This window comes from Canis lupus, chromosome 6 (genome assembly GCF_011100685.1).
Source record: "Canis lupus familiaris isolate Mischka breed German Shepherd chromosome 6, alternate assembly UU_Cfam_GSD_1.0, whole genome shotgun sequence".
Lineage (NCBI taxonomy): Eukaryota > Metazoa > Chordata > Mammalia > Carnivora > Canidae > Canis > Canis lupus.
This window is the reverse complement of record NC_049227.1, coordinates 20,986,081-21,008,509: the sequence shown is the minus strand read 5'-3', so window position 1 is coordinate 21,008,509 and position 22,429 is coordinate 20,986,081. Positions and strand designations below refer to the sequence as shown.

The 22,429-nt window shown below is 39.3% G+C and overlaps 1 long non-coding RNA gene across 6 annotated transcripts in view; it reads left to right on the top strand.

Moving 5' to 3' along the window:
• LOC111096266 overlaps nucleotides 1-22,429 on the top strand; it is a 106,046-nt gene that overhangs the window by 19,499 nt on the left and 64,118 nt on the right. The window lies entirely within an intron of this gene.

Here is a 22,429-nt window from a genome sequence, read left to right as displayed (position 1 = left end):
TTTCATACCAAAGCTGTAACTTCTCTGAAATCTCCTTTGCTTCAATCCCTCTTTATTCTGTTCACATGGCCACTACTTTAGCACAGATTTAGCTGGACTATTATTAAAAAAACAAAAACAAAAAGAATCCTGAATGCTAATTGGTATGTCTGATTTTTCATATACCCACCTCCCCACTCCCAACTCCACCCTATAATAAACAGAGATTTCTAAACATGGATCAATCATGTCACCCTCCTTTTAAAAACTTTTCAATAATTGATTTGTCATTGTTCATAAACTCCTCAATGCAAGAGTTTTCAAAATTGAGTTCTATCTTCTTAAATCTTATCCCTTGCTACCCTTTGCCAAAAACTCTATGTCATGGCCATTCTGATACAGTTACAAGATAAACTCTTCATATGTATGACTATTTATTTATTTATTTATTCATTTATTTATTTATTTATTTAGGTCTCCCTGCCTTTCTTCCACCTTCCATGGCTGTCAATTATCTCTTTTCCTTTGGAGTCATTTCTGGATCTCCTTAAACATAAATCAGATTTAATTGTATCATTCCCTCCCACTGCTATTTTTTAAAAAGATTTTTACCTATTTATTCATGAGAGGCACAGAGAGAGGCAGAGACACAGGCAGAGGGAGAAGCAGGCTCCCTGCAGGGAGTCCGATGTGGGACTTGATCCCAGGACCCCAGAATCACAACCTGAGCTGAAGGCAGATGCTTAACCACTGAGCCACCCAGGCGTCCCGCTCCAATGGCTATTTTAAATTTTCTCTATTAGAAGACTCATCTGATGGGCATAATTCATTGTTTTTATATTGCCACATTGTTGGCTCCTGAAAGACAAGATTAGATCTTATTAATCACTGTGGTTCCACTGTCCATCACAGCGCTAAGCACCCTACAGCTATCAGTAAATGTTTCCTTGAATGAATTAATTACAAACAGACTCCTCGGTGTCTCTTCAGTGAGGTTGAGGCCAGGACAATAACATGGGGTTCTTAGTAGATGCTCAGAGAATGCTAGTGTTCATTTCATCTTGTCCCCTTAAACAAAATAGACCTTTATCTGCACATCTAACCCTCTGTTGCTCTCCCCCTTCTCAGACCTTTAACTGTTAATCTCTTCCTAAAATTCACCTTATGATTGTCCACTCAACTATGGCTGCACACTGAAATCATCTAAGGATCTTTCTTCTTTCTTTCTTTCTTTCTTTCTTTCTTTCTTTCTTTCTTTCTTTCTTTCTTTCTTTCTTCTTCTTCTTCTTCTTCTTCTTCTTCTTCTTCTTCTTTCTTCTTCTTTCTTTCTCTTTCTTTCTTTCTTTCTTTCTTTCTTTCTTTCTTTCTTTCTTCCTTTCTTTCTTTCTTCTTTCTTTTTCCCTTTCAAAGAAGTAATGACTGTATTTCATCCACAGAAATTGTCATGTAACTGATCTGGGGGCAGCTTGGGCAATGGGATGACTCTATTGAGCAGCCAAGGTTGAGACCCTGTGATCTAGGTCTGAAGTTGGTACTTTTTTCATTGAAAAGGCCTCATGTGAGCAGCCCCGGTGGCTCAGCGGTTTAGTGCCACCTTTAGCCCAGCGCATGATCCTGGAGACCCGGGATCCGGTCAGCATTAGGCTCCCTGCATGGAGCCTGCTTCCCTCTGCCTGTGTCTCTGCCTCTTTCTTTCTCTCTCTCTCTCTCTCTCTCTATCTCTCATGAATAAATAAATAAATACATACATACATACATACATACATAAATACATAAATAATAAAATAAAATAAAAAGGCCTCACTAAAAAAAAATAATTAAAAAAAAATAAAATAAAAAAGAAAAGGCCTCACTTTTTCAATGGCTCTGTAGGTTCCCAGTTGGCTAGGTCAGCACTAACCAACTTCCCCATGTACAAGGGGAGCCAGATGTGGGAGTTAAAACTAAAAAACTCATATGGGCTCTTTATGATCCTTTAGTTATCTGTGTTGCTTTTCTTGATTTATAGAATAAACCTGACCCCTGCCAGAATTTAAGTATCTCTTCATAGACTAAAGTTTTTTTTTTTTTCTCTCTCTCATATATTTTGGTTCTGGGACCTGGAAGCTATGGCTTTACTGTCCTTTCTGGCTTTCCTCTCAACATTTGCCTTGTTCTGCTGAAAACAGGCATCTTTCACTCAGCATCAAAATGTCATGCTAAGAGAGTTTTTAGTATCCAGCTTGTAAGCCAGGGTGAATCTTGAAATTGGCTCTCTACTGGAATATAAGCAGCATGATTCAGGGGTCTTTCCAGCCCCAATCCAGCTGGAACCTTCTTTTAGGACAAGCAGTGTGAGTATATGCCATATGTCAGGGAGTAAGGGCAGTCATATGGATGTGGAGGAAAAAAGATGGGGAGTGAGAGGGAGGAAAAAGAACTTCCTAAGCCTAGCTGGTGAATCTGACTTACGGCACAGGTCATTTCCCCTGGTCTCAATCCTTTCCATAGCTAGGAAAGATGTATTTCTCCTTATCCTTGAATTGGATCGATAAAGTCCTTTTCGATGGTAAATAAAACAGTGCCTCACAAAGTCAAATCTGGAGTATGTGGAGGGAGGAACTGCCTCTAAGGATGGGCAGAGCAGATGCATCGGCATGCCCCCTGAATCCCCCAATACTTCTTGAAGAGATGGAGGGGCATGAGAAAGAAGAAAGGGACCCATGCATAGACAAGAAAATCAGAGCATTCCTGACATATAGGAAGCGGATATGATCAGATTTACAGAGAAACAGAACTGGAGGAAGCAGCTCACAACATATGGGGGAGTAGACTGTGGCCAAGTAGATACAATTTAAGAAAAACTCCAATCCTACAGTCCATAAAATGGAAGACCTTGAAAGTACACACTGAACTCTCTTCAGCTCTTATATGCGTGATACCATACCTCTCTTTTCGTTTTTTAAAATATTTTTTATAGATTTTATTTATATATTTGAGAGAAAGAAAGCAAGCAAGCACGGGGAGGGCAGAGGGAGAGAAAGAGAATCTCTAGCACACTCCCTGCTGAGCACAGAGCCCAGCTCAAGGTTCCATCTCACAACCTTGAGATCATGACCTGAGCCAAAACCAAGAATCAGACTCTTAATTGACTGAGCCCTCTAGGCATCCCTCTTTCTTCTATTTTTTTTTTTTTTTTGGTGATATTTGATTAGGGTCCAGAATCCCCGAATTCTTCATAGTTGTCCATGATTGTCATAGGTGGAAACATGCAAATGAAACAGAAAAATCATATTGTTTATCACTGTGAAGACAGAGGTTCTCAGTTTCTAAGGTATGCAATTACCTCTAGGTTTTTTAAAATATAGGTGCCTGGGCTCTCCTCTAGAACCTCTTGAATCGAATCTTTGTGATTCCAAACATCCACACCTCCAAAAGTTCCCAAAGGAGAATCTGAAGCGCTCAGGGTTGAGGATTAAAGCATTTTCTCCAGGCCCCAATTAAGATTTAGATTGAGCTGGGCTGTACCAAATAGACTTAGCATGTGCTTCAGGAGGGCCACAGGTAGAAGAGAGAGATGGAAAAAATTTAATAGGTAGCATAAGAAAACATTCCAAAGTTGAATTAAGATATTCTCTTCAGGTTGAAAGGCCCTCTGGGTACTGAGAAGGATGGATGAATAAAAAACCCATACATGGAATCTCTGATGAGAACATTTAAGGTGTGAAGTATAAAAAGGACATTTTGAACACTGCATGAATCATTATCAAATCTTGGGTGTGGTTGAAGCTGATTAATTCAGGGGAGGAGATAGTCCAGAAGCGTTATGATTTTTATGTCTTACATTTCATGGCTCAGTTTCCTTTCTTTTCTAAAGTGGGAAAAAATAATGGTTTATAGAGTTAAATGAGGAAATTCTTGTAATAGTGACTGGCACATAAGTGCTCAATAAATGTTATTATTATTATTCCACAATAAATATGCTTATTAAGATGATTTGATACTTTTCTTGTACAAAATGTATAGGAAACTTCAATGATCCCAGGGAGAAGGGTCCTGGTGGTAACATAATTAATTTTATTGTTATTTTTTTGTGGCAGTGTCTCTAGTGGTGCATTAGACACGGTGGGAGGCTGCATTGGATGCTCTCCATGGTCTTGCCAGCAAGAGCATTTTGAGGATTTTAAAGATGCATCAGGTGATGTTACAGAGGTGGAATAATAGACTCGAAGTGTCATGACATATCTTTAGCTTTTAGTTCTGATCAGAAAAGGTGGACGAGGATGCTGAAAGCAAAAATGTGACTTCTTGAGGTGCCCAGTGAAGACCCAGGGAGCATCTGAAACCCCAGAGGAACCTGGCTCCATGCCACAGAATGAGCCAGAGATCCTAGTCTGTGGCAGAGAGGCTGTAGCCAAAGTGCAGTAGCACTGTGGGAGTTTGGGAACAATCCCGAGAACTTGGCAGCCAGAGCAGACTCAATGACCTTCGTGAAACTGACAGCTTACTCTGGCTGCTCATTCCCCCTTCTCAGGCTTCTGTCTCTCTTTTGCTTGCAAAGCTAAAAAGGACAGCTTGGAAATTTATTGTCTTCACAGGAGACCCTCAGTCTTGGATTCTTATGGTCCCTAACACAACCAGGGAAAACTATGCAGATACTAAGACAGTTGAGAGTAACAAAGGAAGTCATTGGACAGGTAAGGACTGAAAAATCTTTAAGACGTCCTTTTTTTTCTCAGCTTTTCAGAAGGATCAGATCACGAGTGTGAAGGGTACCGAGATGCCACCTCAAAATACGCCTTTTTGGCATATGGAATATTTTGAACTAAAGGCCATTGAGAACCAGCAGATTCAGGGAGAGCTCTAAATACAGGGCACAAGTTTTCCTTTGGTAAAGGAAATTTACATTTATAAAGAAAATTTCCATTTGTAGAGGGGATTCTTAACAGCTCTTACCAATGGAGAGATCACTTATTTATTCTGCTTATTCACTTTACTGCAAACAAAAACCCTTGCTTACCGTTTCCTGGGTCTTCCCAGATCTTGCCTCCCTCCCAGAAACCCCAGACTCTTTTTTCTTTCTTCAGCCTAAGAAGGTATGGAAAGCCCAAGATCTAACCACCCCTTCGGGTTACTCATTGCTGGGGGCTCCCATGTGCATGCACACATTGTGCCCATGTTAGTAACCTTTTCTTGTTGATCTGCCTTTTGCCAGTCTAAATTACAGGGCACCAGCTGGAGAATGGAAGAAGGGTAGGGGAAAGTGATTCACCCCCTCCTCTACACCAGGCAAGGATCAGAGTAGCATTTGTGTTTCCAGGGTCCCAGGGCTAAAATGGAAAGTTCTCCCTAGAGATTCTAGAATGCCCCAAAGCCAGAGGAGGAAAAGCGATTCAGTAGTGCCACTGTCCAAAATATAGGGTGAAGCATGAGTTAGTAGGTTGCTGTATTTAGCAAGGAGTTCAGAGACAAGGAGATGAAAGTGAGTACAGATGAGCATCACACCAGATTCTAAGCATCTCTAGAGCAAGTATATTGTCTGCCATTGGGTTTCCCAGCCCCTGGTGTATTGTCTGGAAAACACCTACTTATTTATATAGTGACTAACTTAATGATCAAATGATTTTAAAAGGAAGGGGTTAGGAGTTAAAAGAAATATTATCTCCTGCTCATGACTTTTTTATGAGCTGACTGGAGTGTATTCAGTGGTTGTGTTGACTCTGCTTCAAGGGCTCCGAGTGGAGGACAAACATTCCATTTTTTATCTCCTACTGGTTTCCAGGTACCATGTAAGGCATGAATGATGCGGGAATAAAAAAGACATGGTGTCTTCCCCTGAGAAGCTCAAAGCTTCACAAAATAAATGGCATTCTTACTCCCCATTTAATGATAAGTAGTTTTCCAGGCACAGAAAAAGTATTCCAAGAAATGCAATCTTGTATGCTAGGACCCAGCTGGAAATTCACTAAAGTGGTCACATGTAGTTAGAGCAGAAGGTAGGTTGGAAAGGGTAGTGATAAATAATGTTTGTAAAGTACCCAGAATTGGGCCAATTAGTAACTATCCTTTATCTTTAAAGTATTACTTCATCATGTTGTGGTTGATCAATAACGATAAAAGGATTTTATGAGATCTTAGGTTTTGGTAAGAATGACTCTGGGTAGACATTTGAAAAAGGGAATGACATGGTTGACACTGGAGGCAGAATGACCAAACATGGGAACATTTTCTTGCCCACGTGAGAAATGATGAGACTCAGACCTAATATCTGGAAATGGCAGGAGGTAGAAAATAAGAAGACTAATTTGAGAACAGTTTAGGAGTTGAAATCAAGATTTGCACAGATGACATGATACTGTACATAGAAAACCCAAAAGACTCCACCCCAAGATTGCTCAAACTCATACAGCAATTCAGCAATGTGGCAGGATACAAAATCAATGCCTAGAAATCAGTGGCATTTCTATACACAATGAGACTGAAGAAAGAGAAATTAAGGAGTCAATCCCATTTACAATTGCACCCAAAAGCATAAGATACCGTGGAATAAATCCTCACCAAAGAGGTAAAGGATCTATACCCTAAAAACTATAGAACACTTCTGAAAGAAATTGAGGAAGACACAAAGAGATGGGAATACATTCCATGCTCATGGATTGGAAGAATTAATATTGTGAAAATGTCAATGTTACCCAGGGCAATTTACACATTTAATGCCATCCCTATCAAAATACCATGGACTTTCTTCAGAGAGTTGGAGCAAATCATCTTAAGATTTGTGTGGAATCAGAAAAGACTCTAAATAGCCAGGGGAATATTGAAAAAGAAAACCAGAGCTGGGGGCATCACAATGCTGGGTTTCAGGTTGTACTACAAAGCTGTGGTCATCAAGACAGTGTGGTACTGGCACAAAAACAGACACATGGATCAATGGAACAGAATAGAGAACCCAGAAATGGGTCCTCAACTCTATGGTCAACTAATATTCGATAAAGGAGGAAAGACTATCCACTGGAAAAAAGACAGTCTCTTCAATAAATGGTGCTGGGAAAATTGGACATCCACATGCAGAAGAATGAAACTAGACCACTCCCTTGCACCATACACAAAGATAAACTCAAAATGGATGAAAGATCTAAATGTGAGACAACATTCCATCAAAATCCTAGAGGAGAACACAGGCAACACCCTTTTTGAACTTGGCCAGTGACTTCTTGCAAGATACATCTATGAAGGCAAAAGAAACAAAAGCAAGAATGAACTATTGGGACTTCATCAAGATAAGAAGCTTTTGCACAGCAAAGGATACAGTCAAGCAAAACTAAAAGACAACCTACAGAATGGGAGAAGATATTTGCAAATGACGTATCAGATAAAGGGCTAGTTTCCAAGATCTATAAAGAACTTATTAAACTCAACACCAAAGAAACAAACAATCCAATCATGAAATGGGCAAAAGACATGAAGAGAAATCTCACAGAGGAAGACATAGACATGGCCAACAAGCACATGAGAAAATGCTCTGCATCACTTGCCATCAGGGAAATACAAATCAAAACCACAATGAGATACCACCTCACACCAGTGAGAATGGGGAAAATTAACAAGGCAGGAAACCACAAATGTTGGAGAGGATGTGGAGAAAGGGGAACCCTCTTACACTGTTGGTGGGAATGTGAACTGGTGCAGCCACTCTGGAAAACTGTGTGGAGGTTCCTCAAAGAGTTAAAAATAGACCTGCCCTATGACCCAGCAATTGCACTGCTGGGGATTTACCCCAAAGATACAGATGCAGTGAAACGCATCTGCAATGTTTCTAGCAGCAATGCCCACAATAGCCAAACTGTGGAAGGAGCCTCAGTGTCTATTGAAAGATGAAGGGATAGAGAAGATGTGGTCTATGTATACAGTGGAATATTACTCAGCCATTAGAAATGACAAATACCTACTATTTGCTTTGACGTGAATGAACTGGAGGGTATTATGCTGAGTGAAGTAAGTCAATTGGAGAAGGACAAACATTACATGGTCTCATTCATTCGGGGAATATAAAAAATAGTGAAAGGGAATAAAGGGGAAAGGAGAGAAAATGAGTGGGAAATATCAGAGAGGGAGACAGAACATGAGAGACTCCTAACTCTGGGAAACGAACAAGGGGTGGTGGAAAGGGAGGTGGGCAGGGGGATGGGGTGACTGGGTGTTGGGCACTGAGGGGGGCACTTAATAGGATGAGCGCTGGGTGTTATACTATATGTTGGCAAATCGAACTCCATTAAAAAATATACCAAAAAAAAAAAAAAAAAAACAAGATTTGGTGAGAGAATTGAGAATTATCATGATATTTTCTAACTTTGGAAATTAGGTGGTTGGATTAGACCTCTTCCTACTCACTGAATGGAAGCTTTCCAAGGTCATCAGAGAACCCCTAATTGCTAAGTGCAATGGGATATTATTTCTCTGTTCTTTCATTGACCTCCCTGCAACATTTGAACCCAACTACTCCTTTCTCATTGAAAAATCTCTCAGCTTTCTTAATTGACTCTTCCCTATTGTTTTCTTTCTTTCTTTCTTTCTTTTCTTTCTTAGGGGCGGAGGGAGGGAGGGATGAGGGGCGTTATTTATTAGTGGATTCGGGGGAGGGAGGAGGGAGGGAGTGATAGGAGAGGCGTTAGTGAGTATGTAGGGGGAGGTTTGTAGGGGGTTCGTATTTAGGTTTACTGTTGCGTCTGTATTTTTTTTCTTGCTTTTTTCTTCTTCTTTCTTTCGTTCTTTTCTTCTTCTTTATTTCTTTTCTTTTTCTTTAGTTTCTTCTTTCTTTTCTTTCTTTCTTTCTTTCTTTCTTTCTTTCTTTCTTTCTTTCTTCTTCTTTCTTTCTTTTCTTTCTTTCTTTCTTTCTTTCTTTCTTTCTTTCTTTCTTTCTTTCTTTCTTCTTCTTTCTTTCTTTCTTTCTTTCTTTCTTTCTTTCTTTTCTTTCTTTCTTTATTTTTTTTTAATTTATTTTTTATTGGTGTTCAATTTACTAATGTACAGAATAACCCCCAGTGCCCGTCACCCATTCACTCCCACCCCCCGCCCTCCTCCCCTTCTACCACCCCTAGTTCGTTTCCCAGAGTTAGCAGTCTTTACGTTCTGTCTCCCTTTCTGATATTTCCCACACATTTCTTCTCCCTTCCCTTATATTCCCTTTCACTATTATTTATATTCCCCAAATGAATGAGAACATATAATGTTTGTCCTTCTCCGACTGACTTACTTCACTCAGCATAATACCCTCCAGTTCTATCCATGTTGAAGCAAATGGTGGGTATTTGTCATTTCTAATAGCTGAGTAATATTCCATTGTATACATTTCTCTCTTTCTTTCTTTCTTTCTTTCTTTCTTTCTTTCTTTCTTTCTTTCTTTCTTTCTTTCTTTCTTTCTTTCTTTCTTTCTTTCTTTCTTTTTTCTTTCTTTTCCTAACTGTGGCTACTACCTTTTGGTTCTCTTAGCCAAATCCTTATGCTCTGGACATTTCTTTTTATCATTTTTATTTTTTACTTATTTTTTTTAAAGATTTTATTTACTTATTTGAGAGAGAGAGAGAGAGAGAGAGAGAGAAGGAGGGAGAGTGAGAGGGAGAAGCAGTCTCCCCACTGAGCAGGGAGCCCATTGTGAGGCTCAATCCCAGGACCCTGAGATCATGACCTGAGCCAAAGGCAGATGCTTAACCAACTGAGCCACCCAGGTGCCCCTCTTTTTAAATCATTTTTAGCACAATGAAGCTATTTTTCTGCTTTTAAAATAGATACACGGGATGCCTGGGTGGCTCAGTTGGTTAGGTATCTTCCTTTGGCTCCGGTAGTGATCTCAGGGTCCTGGGATCTGAGCCCCATGTTGGGCTCCCTGCTCAGCTGGGAGTCTGCTTCTCTCTCTGTCTCCCCGCCCCCCATTCATGTGCACTCTCTCTCAAATAAATTTTTAAAAATAAAAAAAAAGATGCATAATTGTTGAAGAATAGCAACAATGCAGAACAATGCAAAGTTGACTGACAAAGATTACCCTGCAATCCATCCCCTATGGAAAACTAAGGTTCATGATTTGATAGTCAACCTTTCTCCTCCTGAGCTCTTTCTGAAGTAGATTTAAAAATGTGCCTAAATAATTTTCTCTGTTTGATTTTTTGGGGAGTTGTTCTCTGTTTTTGGAGGAAACTCTACCAACCATGATTACCAGAAGAACTGTTATTTTGTATTCAGTTTGAAATATTCGATATCTGCCCACAGTGAGTTGAGCTCAGTGGTGAACATCTTTCAGGGAAATCTCCTCTGTCTATACAGCCAGTTTTCTGCAGCCAATTAAAATCAAGCATGTCTTGCTAAATGTCAGGTAATAAATTCTTCAATGTATTATAAATACCAAGTGACGATTATAAAACTTGACTATTGGTACTAAATTGGAGGATATTAGGGAGAAGCCCAGAAGAGATGGATAGTTTTTATTTTACCTCCACAAACCATTTATTACAATACAGTTCATGCTGGATGAAGGAGATCGTGTATCTCTTAGTAAAGCACACTGAAAACTTGAGTTGAGGGCAACATTATAGGCTAATCCTGTCTTGCCTTGAGGCTAAGAAGAAATGGCCAGCAGAGTAAAGCCAAGTCCTGCATGGGGGTTCAGAAGGCGTGCCTGATAACGTTCCTGTCGTAGGCTTTCAGGAAAAGAAGCTCTTAACAAGAGACTGATAGATAGGTAGCTTATTGATTTTTTTGTTGTTGTTTTTAAGATTTTATTTATTTATTTGAGAGAGAGAGCATGCACATGGTGGGGGGCAGGGGCATAAGGAGATGAAAAAGCAGACTCCCTACTGAGCAGGGACTCCTATGTGAGGCTTGATCCCAGGACCCCAATCCTGACATGAGCTGAAGGCAGACACTTAACTGACTGAGCCACCCAGGCACCCCTAGCTTATTGATTCTTATAAGGAATTGTTTCTTTAGAAGAATTTCAGGCTGGAAAATAATAACCTGGGCTTGTGTATCCTTCAGAGCAATCCCTGGTCCCAAATGCCTACACTATGCACACTGCCTAGTTGTTACAGTTTCCTCTTTAGAGTAATTGTCCTGAATTTCTCCTCCCCAGGGCTGGTTCTGAAAATCAGTTGACAAGGAAGATGTTTTCTTTTCTTTTTTTTTTTTTTTTTTTTTGAGAGAGGCAGAGCATGTATAGGGTAGGGGCAGAGGGAGAGGGACACACAGATTCCCCCCTCCCCAAATTGAGCAGGGAGCCCGACAGGGGGCTTGATCCCAGGACACTAAGATTATGACCTGAGCCAAAGGCAGATACTTAACCAACTGAGCCACCCAGGCACCCCAAGGAAGACATCTTCATTAGGCAGACTTTAGAGCAACAAAAGTTCAGAACAAGAAATTTATTTTACCACCAGAAGACTAATGGCTTTATTTCTTCATTGTTACAAACTATCCTTTTCTGTCCTAATACACCAGTAATTCCCAATTGGTAGAGATTTTTGTCCCAGGAGGGAGGTTGGGGGAATTGTTGATTGTCACAACTGAGGGGAAGTACTATGGCATCTAATAGGTACAGGCTAGATATAAAAAAGCCCGCCATATCAAAAAATTATCTAGCCCAAAAGATCAGTGATGTCATGGTTGAGAAACCCTGTAATAGATATGTGCTCTTGGACCAGTGGCTGAGATGCAGTTTCTCCTTTACTGTCATTTTCAAGTAACAATTTTTATTGCACTTAGGCTGTTTTCCTCCACTATTTTGTATCCATTTAAAAATATATATAATATCAGATAGTAAGAATCTGTTGGATATGGTCCTGGAGAAAAAATATACATCACCCAGAGAACTAGATCTTGCTATCACCTGCAAGGTAGCTACTATGCTTCCTGCTTGGCTTTGTTGCTTAAATGTTGCAGTTTTGAAATGTATGGGAAGAAGTGACCATCTGTGTTTTCTAGAGAGCAAATGGGTAGATTATACTGGATGCCAATAGTCTAATGTCATTAGTTCATCCACTCTGGGTTTTCTCATTTTAGAAAAACAAAGTCACCTCACTCCACCCTTGGCTACCACAGGGTGAACAATTTTATACAATATGACACTGTTACCTAATTAACAGTTGATTAAGTCAGGATTGGATGGTCCCCTGGACTGACTCAACCAGAGTGGATTCTCAAGGACTTGGGAGTTGAAACCAAAATATTCTGGTCTAATTTGGCTGCTTTGTTGAACTAAAAAAAATGCAAATCTAGGATATGATAGTGGTGGCCATATTTCTGCTCTATGGACTGGAAAATAGTCCCAGAGGACTGAGCTTAAGAAGATGCCTATTGCCAGGGCACGATCCTGGAGACCCGGGATCGAGTCCCACGTCGGGCTCCCCGTGCATGGAGCCTGCTTCTCCCTCTGCCTGTGTCTCTGCCTCTCTCTCTCTCTCTGTGTGTGTGACTATCATAAATAAATAAAAATAAAAAAATAAAAAAAAGAAGATGCCTATTGAAGGAGAAGGAGAGGAGAGAGTCTGAGAGAGTTAGGACAACATGTGTTGCTGGCCCTGGTTGGAATTCTTTCTTAGAGGCTATGGGATTCCCTCATGTTTTCATGGAAATCTCCCCTTTTTGAATAAGTTGGTTTGATTGTAATCATAAAGTTGTCTACTTATGATCAAACCATACAATATTGTAGTTTTGTTTTTTATTAAACAATATAATTTAGCCAGCTTTCTAGGTCAATAAATACAAATCAAAAAGGGCTGAGTTTCATTTTTGTTGAACACAATATGATTTATTTAACAAGGTCTCCTTACTAATGTATATTAAGGTTTCCAAGTAGGTTTATTCTCATAATGAACAACCTTGAATATACTTTAAAAAAATACTTGCACAATTATATTTTTTTCCATAAATTCTTGAAGTCAAATTGCTGAGTCAAAAGATACCATGTAAAACTGTTTATGTATTATCATACTTCTCTGGAGAAAAATTATCTTTATTAATGCTTTCATCAACAATGATTGGGAACTGTCATTTCCCCAAAATGGTTAGTAACATTAGATTTTGTAAATATTTTCAACATTTGCAATCTGGTGGTAAAAGTTGGTGGCATGTTTTAAATTTTTAATTTTTTGGTCATCAGTGAAAATGAACATCCTATGTTTATTTCTTATTTGGGGAGTTGTGTCTTCATGACTTTTGACCATTTTGGATTTTGGAGTTCATGTTTTATCATTGACTTAAAAGCAATCTTTACATATTAGGGCATTCACTCCCTATTATTTGTGTTGCAACATCCCCCAACCCCCCACCCCCACAGTTTGTACTTTGTTTCCCTTTTATTTTTGACTTTGTATACATATATATTGGAAGAGTGCAGGCACTTTTCAAACTCCCATAGTCAGATGTCTCCATATTTGATATTTTCTGGATTCCCTATTTATAAAAAGAAAAGCAATAACTTTCACCCATATTTTATTCTGGGACTTTAATTTTTTATTTTAAAAATATTTGATACACCCTCGTTTCCGACTTTGTGGATTTTCCCACCCACAAACATTTGTTCCTCAAGTTCTTTCTTTCTATCTCTGTAATATCTTCACAATATATCCCCTCGTTCCACCTCCAACTTCTTCACCTTGGCCAAGAACTCGTTATTTTTGGCCTATATTCCTGCAACAGCCTCCTAACTAGTCTCCCTGCTTCCAATCTGAGAACTCTAAAATTCAGTCCCAGATGTTGCCAGGATGGTTTTTTAACAAGCACTTCTGGGGGACTTCCAGGAAAGATTTTTCTTTGAGCTTAGTCATTTAATTTTTCTCTCTAAGATTTCCATGGAAAATACTAGCTTAAGCAGTCTAAGCTACTTTATGATAGTCAGAGTGCAGCTCTGGTCATATTTTTTAATTTCTCAAAATAAAATTAAAATCTTATTACGATCCCATGATTCAAAAAGACAGGAGGTTTGGCATAACCTTGTATTGGATGTTATCACTCAAGATGCAAAGCACCACTGACCCTTTAAACAGCCCTCAGAGAAAGGGGAGTTTTTATGAGTTAGATGATATTCCCTCTCTGATGAAAACATTTACTGCTGACCAAGCACTTGTGAATGTCTTCCCATTTCCAAGCTTCTTTGCAGGTAGGTTTGAGCCATGTGACTGGTTTTCATCAATACGCTGTGAACAGATATGAGGAGCTCCAAGGAGAAGCTCCAATAGCCAACACATGGTTACTCCATTTCATTGTTCCCTTCCACCATGAAACTATTACAGTCCAGACAGAGGCAATTTATTCATCCTCTGACCTATAACAAAGAAGATATGGGCCACAATTTCAGTCAGCTCATAGTGATCTTGAAATAAGAGTAAGGAACAAATCACAGATTTTGACATCATTTGCACAACATATCATAACTCAGCCATAATGGCAGGAGACCAGGTAAAAGCTACAAGTACTCTTAAGGCTAGTCTCTGAACTGGTACCGTGTCACTCTAGTGGTCAAAGAATTCACAGTTCAGCTCAGATTCAATGGAGAGGGGGATGGATGGAGGTGAGGGTCAAAGAACTTGTGGCCATCTTTCATCCCCGTCACAGTCTGCTTTCTGGCCACAGATGCATTTCTCTAACATGAAAAATGCTCATTCTTTTCCAACACCACCCATGTCTTACCCCATCATGGCACTGGTTCAAGTTGTAGGGCATTATCATCTAGATCAAGTCCTGGTATAGATGAATGTCTTTAGATGAGTACAAATCCTCTTTATCTGAAGACCTATGAATTAAAGAGCTAAGCTATCTAATCTCCCAAATACACATAACATGCAAGAGAAAGACATAAATAGGACAATCACAACAGACACTAAAGGAAAAGATATGGGAAGCACACAGCAGTAACTAGTCTGTAGCAATTCTGAAATCCAGCCAGAAACGCATTGCTGGTTCTTTGATTAGGGTCCAGTTTTACTCCCTGGGAATGATTTCCCATGGCTCTTGGTTACATGCTCTCAGACCTTTCCATTCCATAAGAAATAGATCACTTTTGCAACTGAGTAGCCTTCTCAGCTCTCTTCCCATAGAAAGTTGGAAACCCTTAATTTTATACTCTTTCTGTCCCTTTTATGAGTCACCAGTACTTATACCAATTTAGTTCTCTTAAATATTATGTGACTTTCCTATAAATCTTATTCAGCTTCACTCCATTACACAAAAACAACACTCACAGATGTTTTCATGACAAGCTGTCTCTGGCTTCATTTTAGAGTCTGAGTGCAATGAGACAGCTCTCTTAAGATGTTCAGAAGCTTTTTTGTCTAGTTGAGAGAGTCCATGAGGCATGCCCACAAATCTTTCTGAAGTATAAACAAAAAAATCTCAGTTCCATCCTTGAGATGATCTTTGCCCTGAGGCTATCTCTTCTATCAAGACCTCTCTACTGTCTTGAGAGTCTGGGAATGAAAAGTGGTTTTCTTTTTGAAACTACAGGTTCTGGTTCCCTTATATTTCCTCTCAATTCTTATTGAAATTGAAAACTGAAGAGTTCCTTTTTTTTTTTTTTTTTTTTTTAGTTCATCTTTCTCTGTACATGTAGCTTAATAAAATCAACTGGCAGTATCAATATTCTTCCAGGGAATTTCCTTAGCCAAATCCATACATTTTCTGTATATTTCCTATTTTCCATATTACCTCAGGCAATATGCTGCCAAACTTTTCACTGTTAAGGATACATATCTTCTTTACTCCAGTCTCAGACAGTAAGTTCCTTACTGAACTCCAAGCTTTCATGAAGACTCCTTGAGGCTTTCTCTGCTCTTGTCTACAACTCAGTCTGAAAGACAATGTTATGTATCTTTTTTTTTTTAATGGCAGCACCCCACTCTGAGTAACAATTTATAATCTAGTCATTTATTGTTGTGTTACAAACCACTTCAAGACTTAGAGGCATATAAGAACAACCAATTTATTATGCTGATAGTTATTTCAGTTTGGAATTGAACTAGGACATAATAGGGGCTATTTATTATTTGTCTCTGCTCTACAATGCTTGGGATTTCAGTGGGAGAGGCTCAGATGTCTGGAGATGGCTAGAATGGATTGATTGGGACCCTAAGTGGAAGGATGACTTCACTTTGGATTCTTCACATCTCTCTCTCTCTTGTGCTAAGGCCACTTACCATGTCATGAGATGGCCCTTAGGAGAGAGAGAAGCCATGTCAGGAGAACACTCAGGCCCACATAGCTAGAAACCAAGGCTTGCTGCCAACCATTGAGTGATCTTGGTAGTGGATATCTGAGGCCTGCATACAAGCACATGAGTGGGTTTAGAAGTAGATTCTCCCTCAGTCAAGTGCTTATATGACCAGAGCTCCAGCTTGCATCTCAATTGCCATCTCATGAAGGATACTGAGCCATAACCACTCAGCAACTTTTGGATTCCTGATTGACAGAAACTGAGGGACATATTTGTTTTTTTTTTTTTTTTAAAGATTTTATTCATTTATTCATGAGAGACACAGACAGAGAGGCAGAGACATAAGCAGAGGGAGAAACAGTCTCCCTACAGGGAGCCCGATGCGGGACTTGATCCTGGGACCCTGGGATCATGACCTGAGCCAAAGGCAGATGCTCAGTGACTGAGCTACCCAGGTGCCCTATATGTTGTTCTAAGCTCCTACATTTGGAGTAATTTGTTATACAGTAATAGACAGTTAATATTATTCCACCCTTCTCTTATTTCTTTAAAGATTTTATTATTTTTAAAGATTTTATTTATTCTTTTGAGAGGGAGAGAGAGCACAAGCAGGGTGCAAGGCAAAGGGAGAAGCAGACTCCCACTGAGCAGGGAGCCCAGTGTGTGGTTCAATCCTGGGATTCTGGGATCATGACCTGAGCCAAAGGCAGATACTCAACCACTGAGCCACCCAGTGTCCCTGTTTGTTTGTTTAAGAGAGAGAGAGAGCAAGAGAGAAAGACACCCCCACACACACTGAGCAGGGAGCCTGTTAAAGGGCTCAATACCAGGACCTTGGGATCATGACCTGGGCCTGAGGCAGATATTTAACTGAATGAATCACTCAGGCACCCCTGGAATTATGCCTTTTAAAGAACCTTCAGCATCAATAAACCTGTTCTGACTAATATACACCTCTGCTCCCTGAGCATTGATCCTATACTTGTTTAAAATATTGATATTTACTCATTGTGCATTTTTGCATTAATTTTGACTTTTTAAAATATTGCATTAAAATAATATTTCTCTTGATGATTGAGATTTGAGGAGACACCCTTAAACTTTGCACTAATGTGAGTGTCTCACTAACTTCACCTGAATTCTGGCCCTGTCCTGAGGTGATAGAGATGAGTACAGTTTTGTTCTTGCAGGCCACTTGACTTGACCTTATCTATTATAACCATAAAGTGTTGAGTTCTGAGACGTCCTGGCCAGACTATTATAGCACCATCAGAAGCATAAGGTCATGGGATTTTATAGATAGAAAGGATCTTAGAATAAAATATCCCAAATCTTTCTGCTAGAGAGAAGGAAATTGAAACTCAAAGGGATAACATAATTTGGCCAGAGTCACATAGCTGGTAAATTATGTCTTGTACCCAAACTCATTATCTTTTTTGCCTTAAGTTTAGCATTCATTCCACTATAATAAAAAAGCCTATTCTAAACCCCTTTCTTCACAAAAAAAGAAATCATTTCCTTGTTAAATTTCATTTGGGTATTCCACAAAAAATGTTGAGAAATAATAAAAATCTGGAGTTCCTTTCCTGTAACTCCGGAGCATGATTTTACTCCAGTTTAGTCTATAAATTGACATGGATTATGAGGTTGTGTGGTATTTAGCTTTATGATAATTACCTATTTGAATAGCTGATAAGAGTTAATTTATCCTGAAGACAACTAGAAATAAAAGAATAATTGGGTTATAAAATTAAAGCAATAACATCTGCAGTTTCTACTACATTGAACATATTTGATGTAGAGAATATTTCAATTAGGCTGAAAAAAACCTGTGAATGCTTTTCCTCCTTATATTCTTCCTCAAAAGATAGAAAGGCATAGCACACTCAAAGAATAATCAAAAATAGGAAATTGGCCCAACTTCTTGATATTTCACTTTTGTCTGGAGAAAGTATATATACCTGTGACCTCAGATACTCTTCTATGACCAGTAATTGCTGCAGTGAAATAACTGGCCAGCCTTCTCTGAGTTTAATTTAGTAGCATGAATGGGCAGTTTCTGCACGATTAATGGCTTTACTTAAATCAGATAGTCAAGAATTCCAATCCTGGCACTACTGATAACTCTCTGTGACTTTGGACAAGTTACTTGACCTCTCTGGGTCTCAGTTCTCTTAACTATTTTCACTTGTGACTTATTAATTAAACCAGTGTGGACCGATGGCCTTTTTTGTTTTCATCACCCTGCTGGGATAGGGATGGGGGTTGGGGAGATATAGTACCTGATTTCAAGCAACTTGTGATAAAATATGGATGCAAATACCCTCCACATAAGACAAAATATGGTAAATTACAAGTAAGTGGTATACAAAGAAAGAGATAAAAAGGAAGGCATTGCTTTCATTTGGAGGCAGTGGCCTTCCAGCGTGGTGGGGAGGATGGGGAGAAGTTGGCCCTGGTGCAGGCATTTGTGGAAAACCAAAATAATAATAAAACCACTTCAAAATCAGTCTACCTTCTCTATCACAGTACACTTGCCATTCTAAATTATATGTGATAAAATATTTCTCTCCCTTGGGGTTGACAGTTCTCGCCCTTTGTTACCCCACCATCTGGAAAGTTGAAAAAAGGACTCAGAAGAGGAAGTGGAAGAGAGAGAGAAGCCTGACCTTGAAGCAGACCTAAAGTTCTTGGAAGAAATGTGGGAAAACTTTCAATGCAGATATGGAGTTGCAGTTTAATGTTGAGTAGAGGCCAGATTGCAGAAAAACATATATTTGGCCTAATTATTTTATTTAAATCTTGCTGTATAATTAAAGTATTATAAATCCAATCATTAACGTGTGGGAGTTCATTGTTAACTCTTTAACACATACACATTTATTTTTAATTGTAATTAATTAGCCAGAAGAAGTATGTGTAAAGGATAATGACATGTAGTGGAGTGTTTTCAAGAATTGTTATGCTTATTGCTTTGACTTGGAGGAATACAAAGCAGAATTGAAACAAAAAAAAAGGAAAACTTTTAGGTTTGGGAGTATCCTCTTGAGTAAAGAGGCAAGTAAAAACCTTGTACTCAATACGACAGGCTTCTTTCTTTTACTTTCTTATTACTAAAATTTTCCTCATTAATCGAGATAAAATAGTTGACTCAATGAGAAATAGGCTCCCACTCTTAATGTGTTTGACTTAAGAGTTAAAGAGATGAATATATATTCTGATATATTGATCTTAGAGCATTTGGACCAATGAGGGATAACAGGTGGAGGTTAACAAGATGATGGAAGGCAGATCCCTTGACATAGGAATAAAAGTGGTAAGGGACTGGGGGTGACACAAGCACATTATGCTTTTTCAGCTTATTGCTACAGCTCTAGACCAGACTTTGTGGCCTTCCTCTTGAAAAAACTGCCTGAAGTCAGTAGTTCAGCCATAGTGAAGCCATGGTCCAAGAGGAATCAGTAGCTAACATCTTGTCTTCTCAGCTCCCACCATCTCAGTGAACACCTTCGACATTTAGATGAAGGGTGGAGGCTGAGTACCACTACAATTTCTTTGATCACCCCTTGATTCCAAGAGGCTGGAAGTGATGAGTACTTAATTTCTGTTTGTGGGAGTGGGCTAGGAAGGATTGAGTAAGCCAGTTCACAAGGAGTATCCAGAGCAGATGTCAAGGAGGGGTGGCATATTCTGAAAAGCAAGAATGCTTCGGTGTGACTGAAACACAGAATGCTGGGGCAGTAAAAGAGAGTATCCTGGAGAAAGATGTATGTAGGAAGAAAGAGAAGTAGAGGCATATTTGTTATTCTAAATGTTTTATATGAATTCATAGGCAGTGGAGGCCTTTGGAGCATAAACACTAGGGCATGATGGGAAATATTAGTAAATTTAACAACTTGAAATGTTAGGAAGACTTTCCCAATGGTGAGATACATTACAAAGAGAGGAGGCATGGTTGACATTTTTGAAAATGACAATGAGCTATCATCTCTGGTTTCACTATGGTATAGCCTAAGGGTAGTCAGGTGCTCTACTCAAGTCCCTTGGGAGTGCAAGGAAAACGTTTCTATTGCCAAAGTTCATGGAATCCCAGAGAAGACCATCACAGTGGCTGTCCTCTCCATTCACTTTTTTTTTTTGTGAATATAATCAGGATGTATATGGGTTCCAAGGGTTGCATTGGATTATCTGTCAAGAAAACTTTTAGCTTCATCAAAAAATGTCCTTCTCTTAATTTTTTCCCATTCAACTCCAATGACTGAATTTTCAGGATGTAGAACTCAATAGTTTCCCTAGACAAAAGTGAATCACTCCAATTTCCCAGCCATTTACAGTGTCGAACACTCCTTTGGCCTTCTTGTCCTCTTTTGAAAGGACTGTGTGTCCCAGAGAAGGTGTATTCATGGCTGTATCAGTGTGCTTGCTTCCTGCGTGTGGCGCCATGTGTTTCCTCCAGCACAAAAGCAAACTGGCCAGTTTTGTGTGCTTCTGGATGAAGAAACTCCACTGTCAGATTCATTACATTCTGCTTACCTTCAGAGGAGCTATGTTGTCAGCTAATTCCTGAGAGCATACATAAGCCACTGCTGACTAGCATTTTGCCTGCTGTGTACACAGAACTTGGCTAAAATGACCTATAAACACACAAACTATTTCTGTATGTGATGGTGTCTCCCCCCATCTTTCCCTGCTCCCCAGAGTCTGTGCATGAGAATACTGTCTTCAAATGCAATAACTTTCCATGACACTTTATCATTCTAATAGCCATAAAATTACCAAATACTGCATCTTCTATTTTTATGCATGGTAGCTAGGGAAACAAATTCATGTGCACATCTTTCTTCAGAAAGCAAAACTAAATAAAGGTCAGGGGTTTATCTTTTTATTTCAGTTTGTTGCTCTTTCATTCAGAATTTATCCTGCTCACACCCTCTCCCTCTCTGACCCACAGCATAAAAACATAAAGTTGGTCAATAGCTAGGATGGGAGAAATTCAGATACATGAAATGGTATACAGAAAAGGGCTGGCATCTATTCAGTGTCTCCATAGAGTGTTTTACTTCTATTCTCCCTGGAAGGAAAGTTTGGAGATTCTCATACTCTATATTCCCATTTTTTTTATGGTATTGATCCCAAACTGAAAAGACCAGGATTCAACTCCACTTAATCACTCTGTTTTTTTAAAGATTTTATCTCTCTCTCTCTCTCTCTCTGTCTCTTTTAGTTAAAAGGGAGAGAGTGGGAGAGTGAGAGCATGAGTTGGGAGAGGGGCAGGGAGAGAATCTCAAGCAGATTCTGCACCGAGTGCAGAGCCCAACCCAGGGCTCACTCTCACAGCCCCTGAGACCATGCCCTGAGCCAAAATCAAGACTTGGACACAACAGACTGAGCCATCCAGGCGCCCCCAAATCCCCATAATAATTCTTAAAAGCCCCTAGTAGTTCTTCATTAAGCATACCCTGGACTCAAACTATTTATATTTAGTTTGGTCTCTTGAAAGCCCATGAGCCATTGAACTTCATTACTCTTGGTTACTCCTCTGTGGTTTCATGCCCAATACCTTTGTACCCTCAGTTCCTTTTGTCTGAGATTCTCTTCAGCTTAGTCCTCGGAGCTAGACATAAACTCTGGATGGACAGGGATCATGTACCTGCAGTATGTGTAGTAGATACTCAATAAATGTTTGTTTCTTGGCTGCCTACCCAGCACAGAAATTATCTTTCTTCCTGAATTATGTCCAGAAGGATCTGCAGGCAGTACATTCTTTTAATCTTCGTATATTTGCAAGTACCTTTAATTTGCCTTTACATTTAGCCAGATATGAAATTACAGGTTATGATTCTTTTCCCTCAGCACTGGGAAGATATATCACTCCATTGCCTTCTGGAATCAATTGTTGTGGCTGAGCAGTCAGCTAAGAATGTAATTGTCATTCCTTTGTGGGTAATCTGTATCTTCTTTCTGGTAACCTAAAGATTTTTTTTTCTTCATGTGTCTACTTTTCACTAGGATGTGCCTAGATGTGCATTTATTTTCATTTATGCTACCTGGATTTGGAGCTTCTCTCAGCATGTCTGGAAAATTCTCAACTATTATCTTTCTAAATATCTCTGCTCTGCCACTTGCTTTATCCTATACTTTTAACATTCCTATTAGCCATATTTTGGAGCCCATCAATTTATTCTCCATGTTTTTAAACTATAGCTTAATGAAAAAAATATTTTTCTCTCTCTATGATGCATTTTTGTGGAATTCTAAGTAGTATCCTCCAATTCA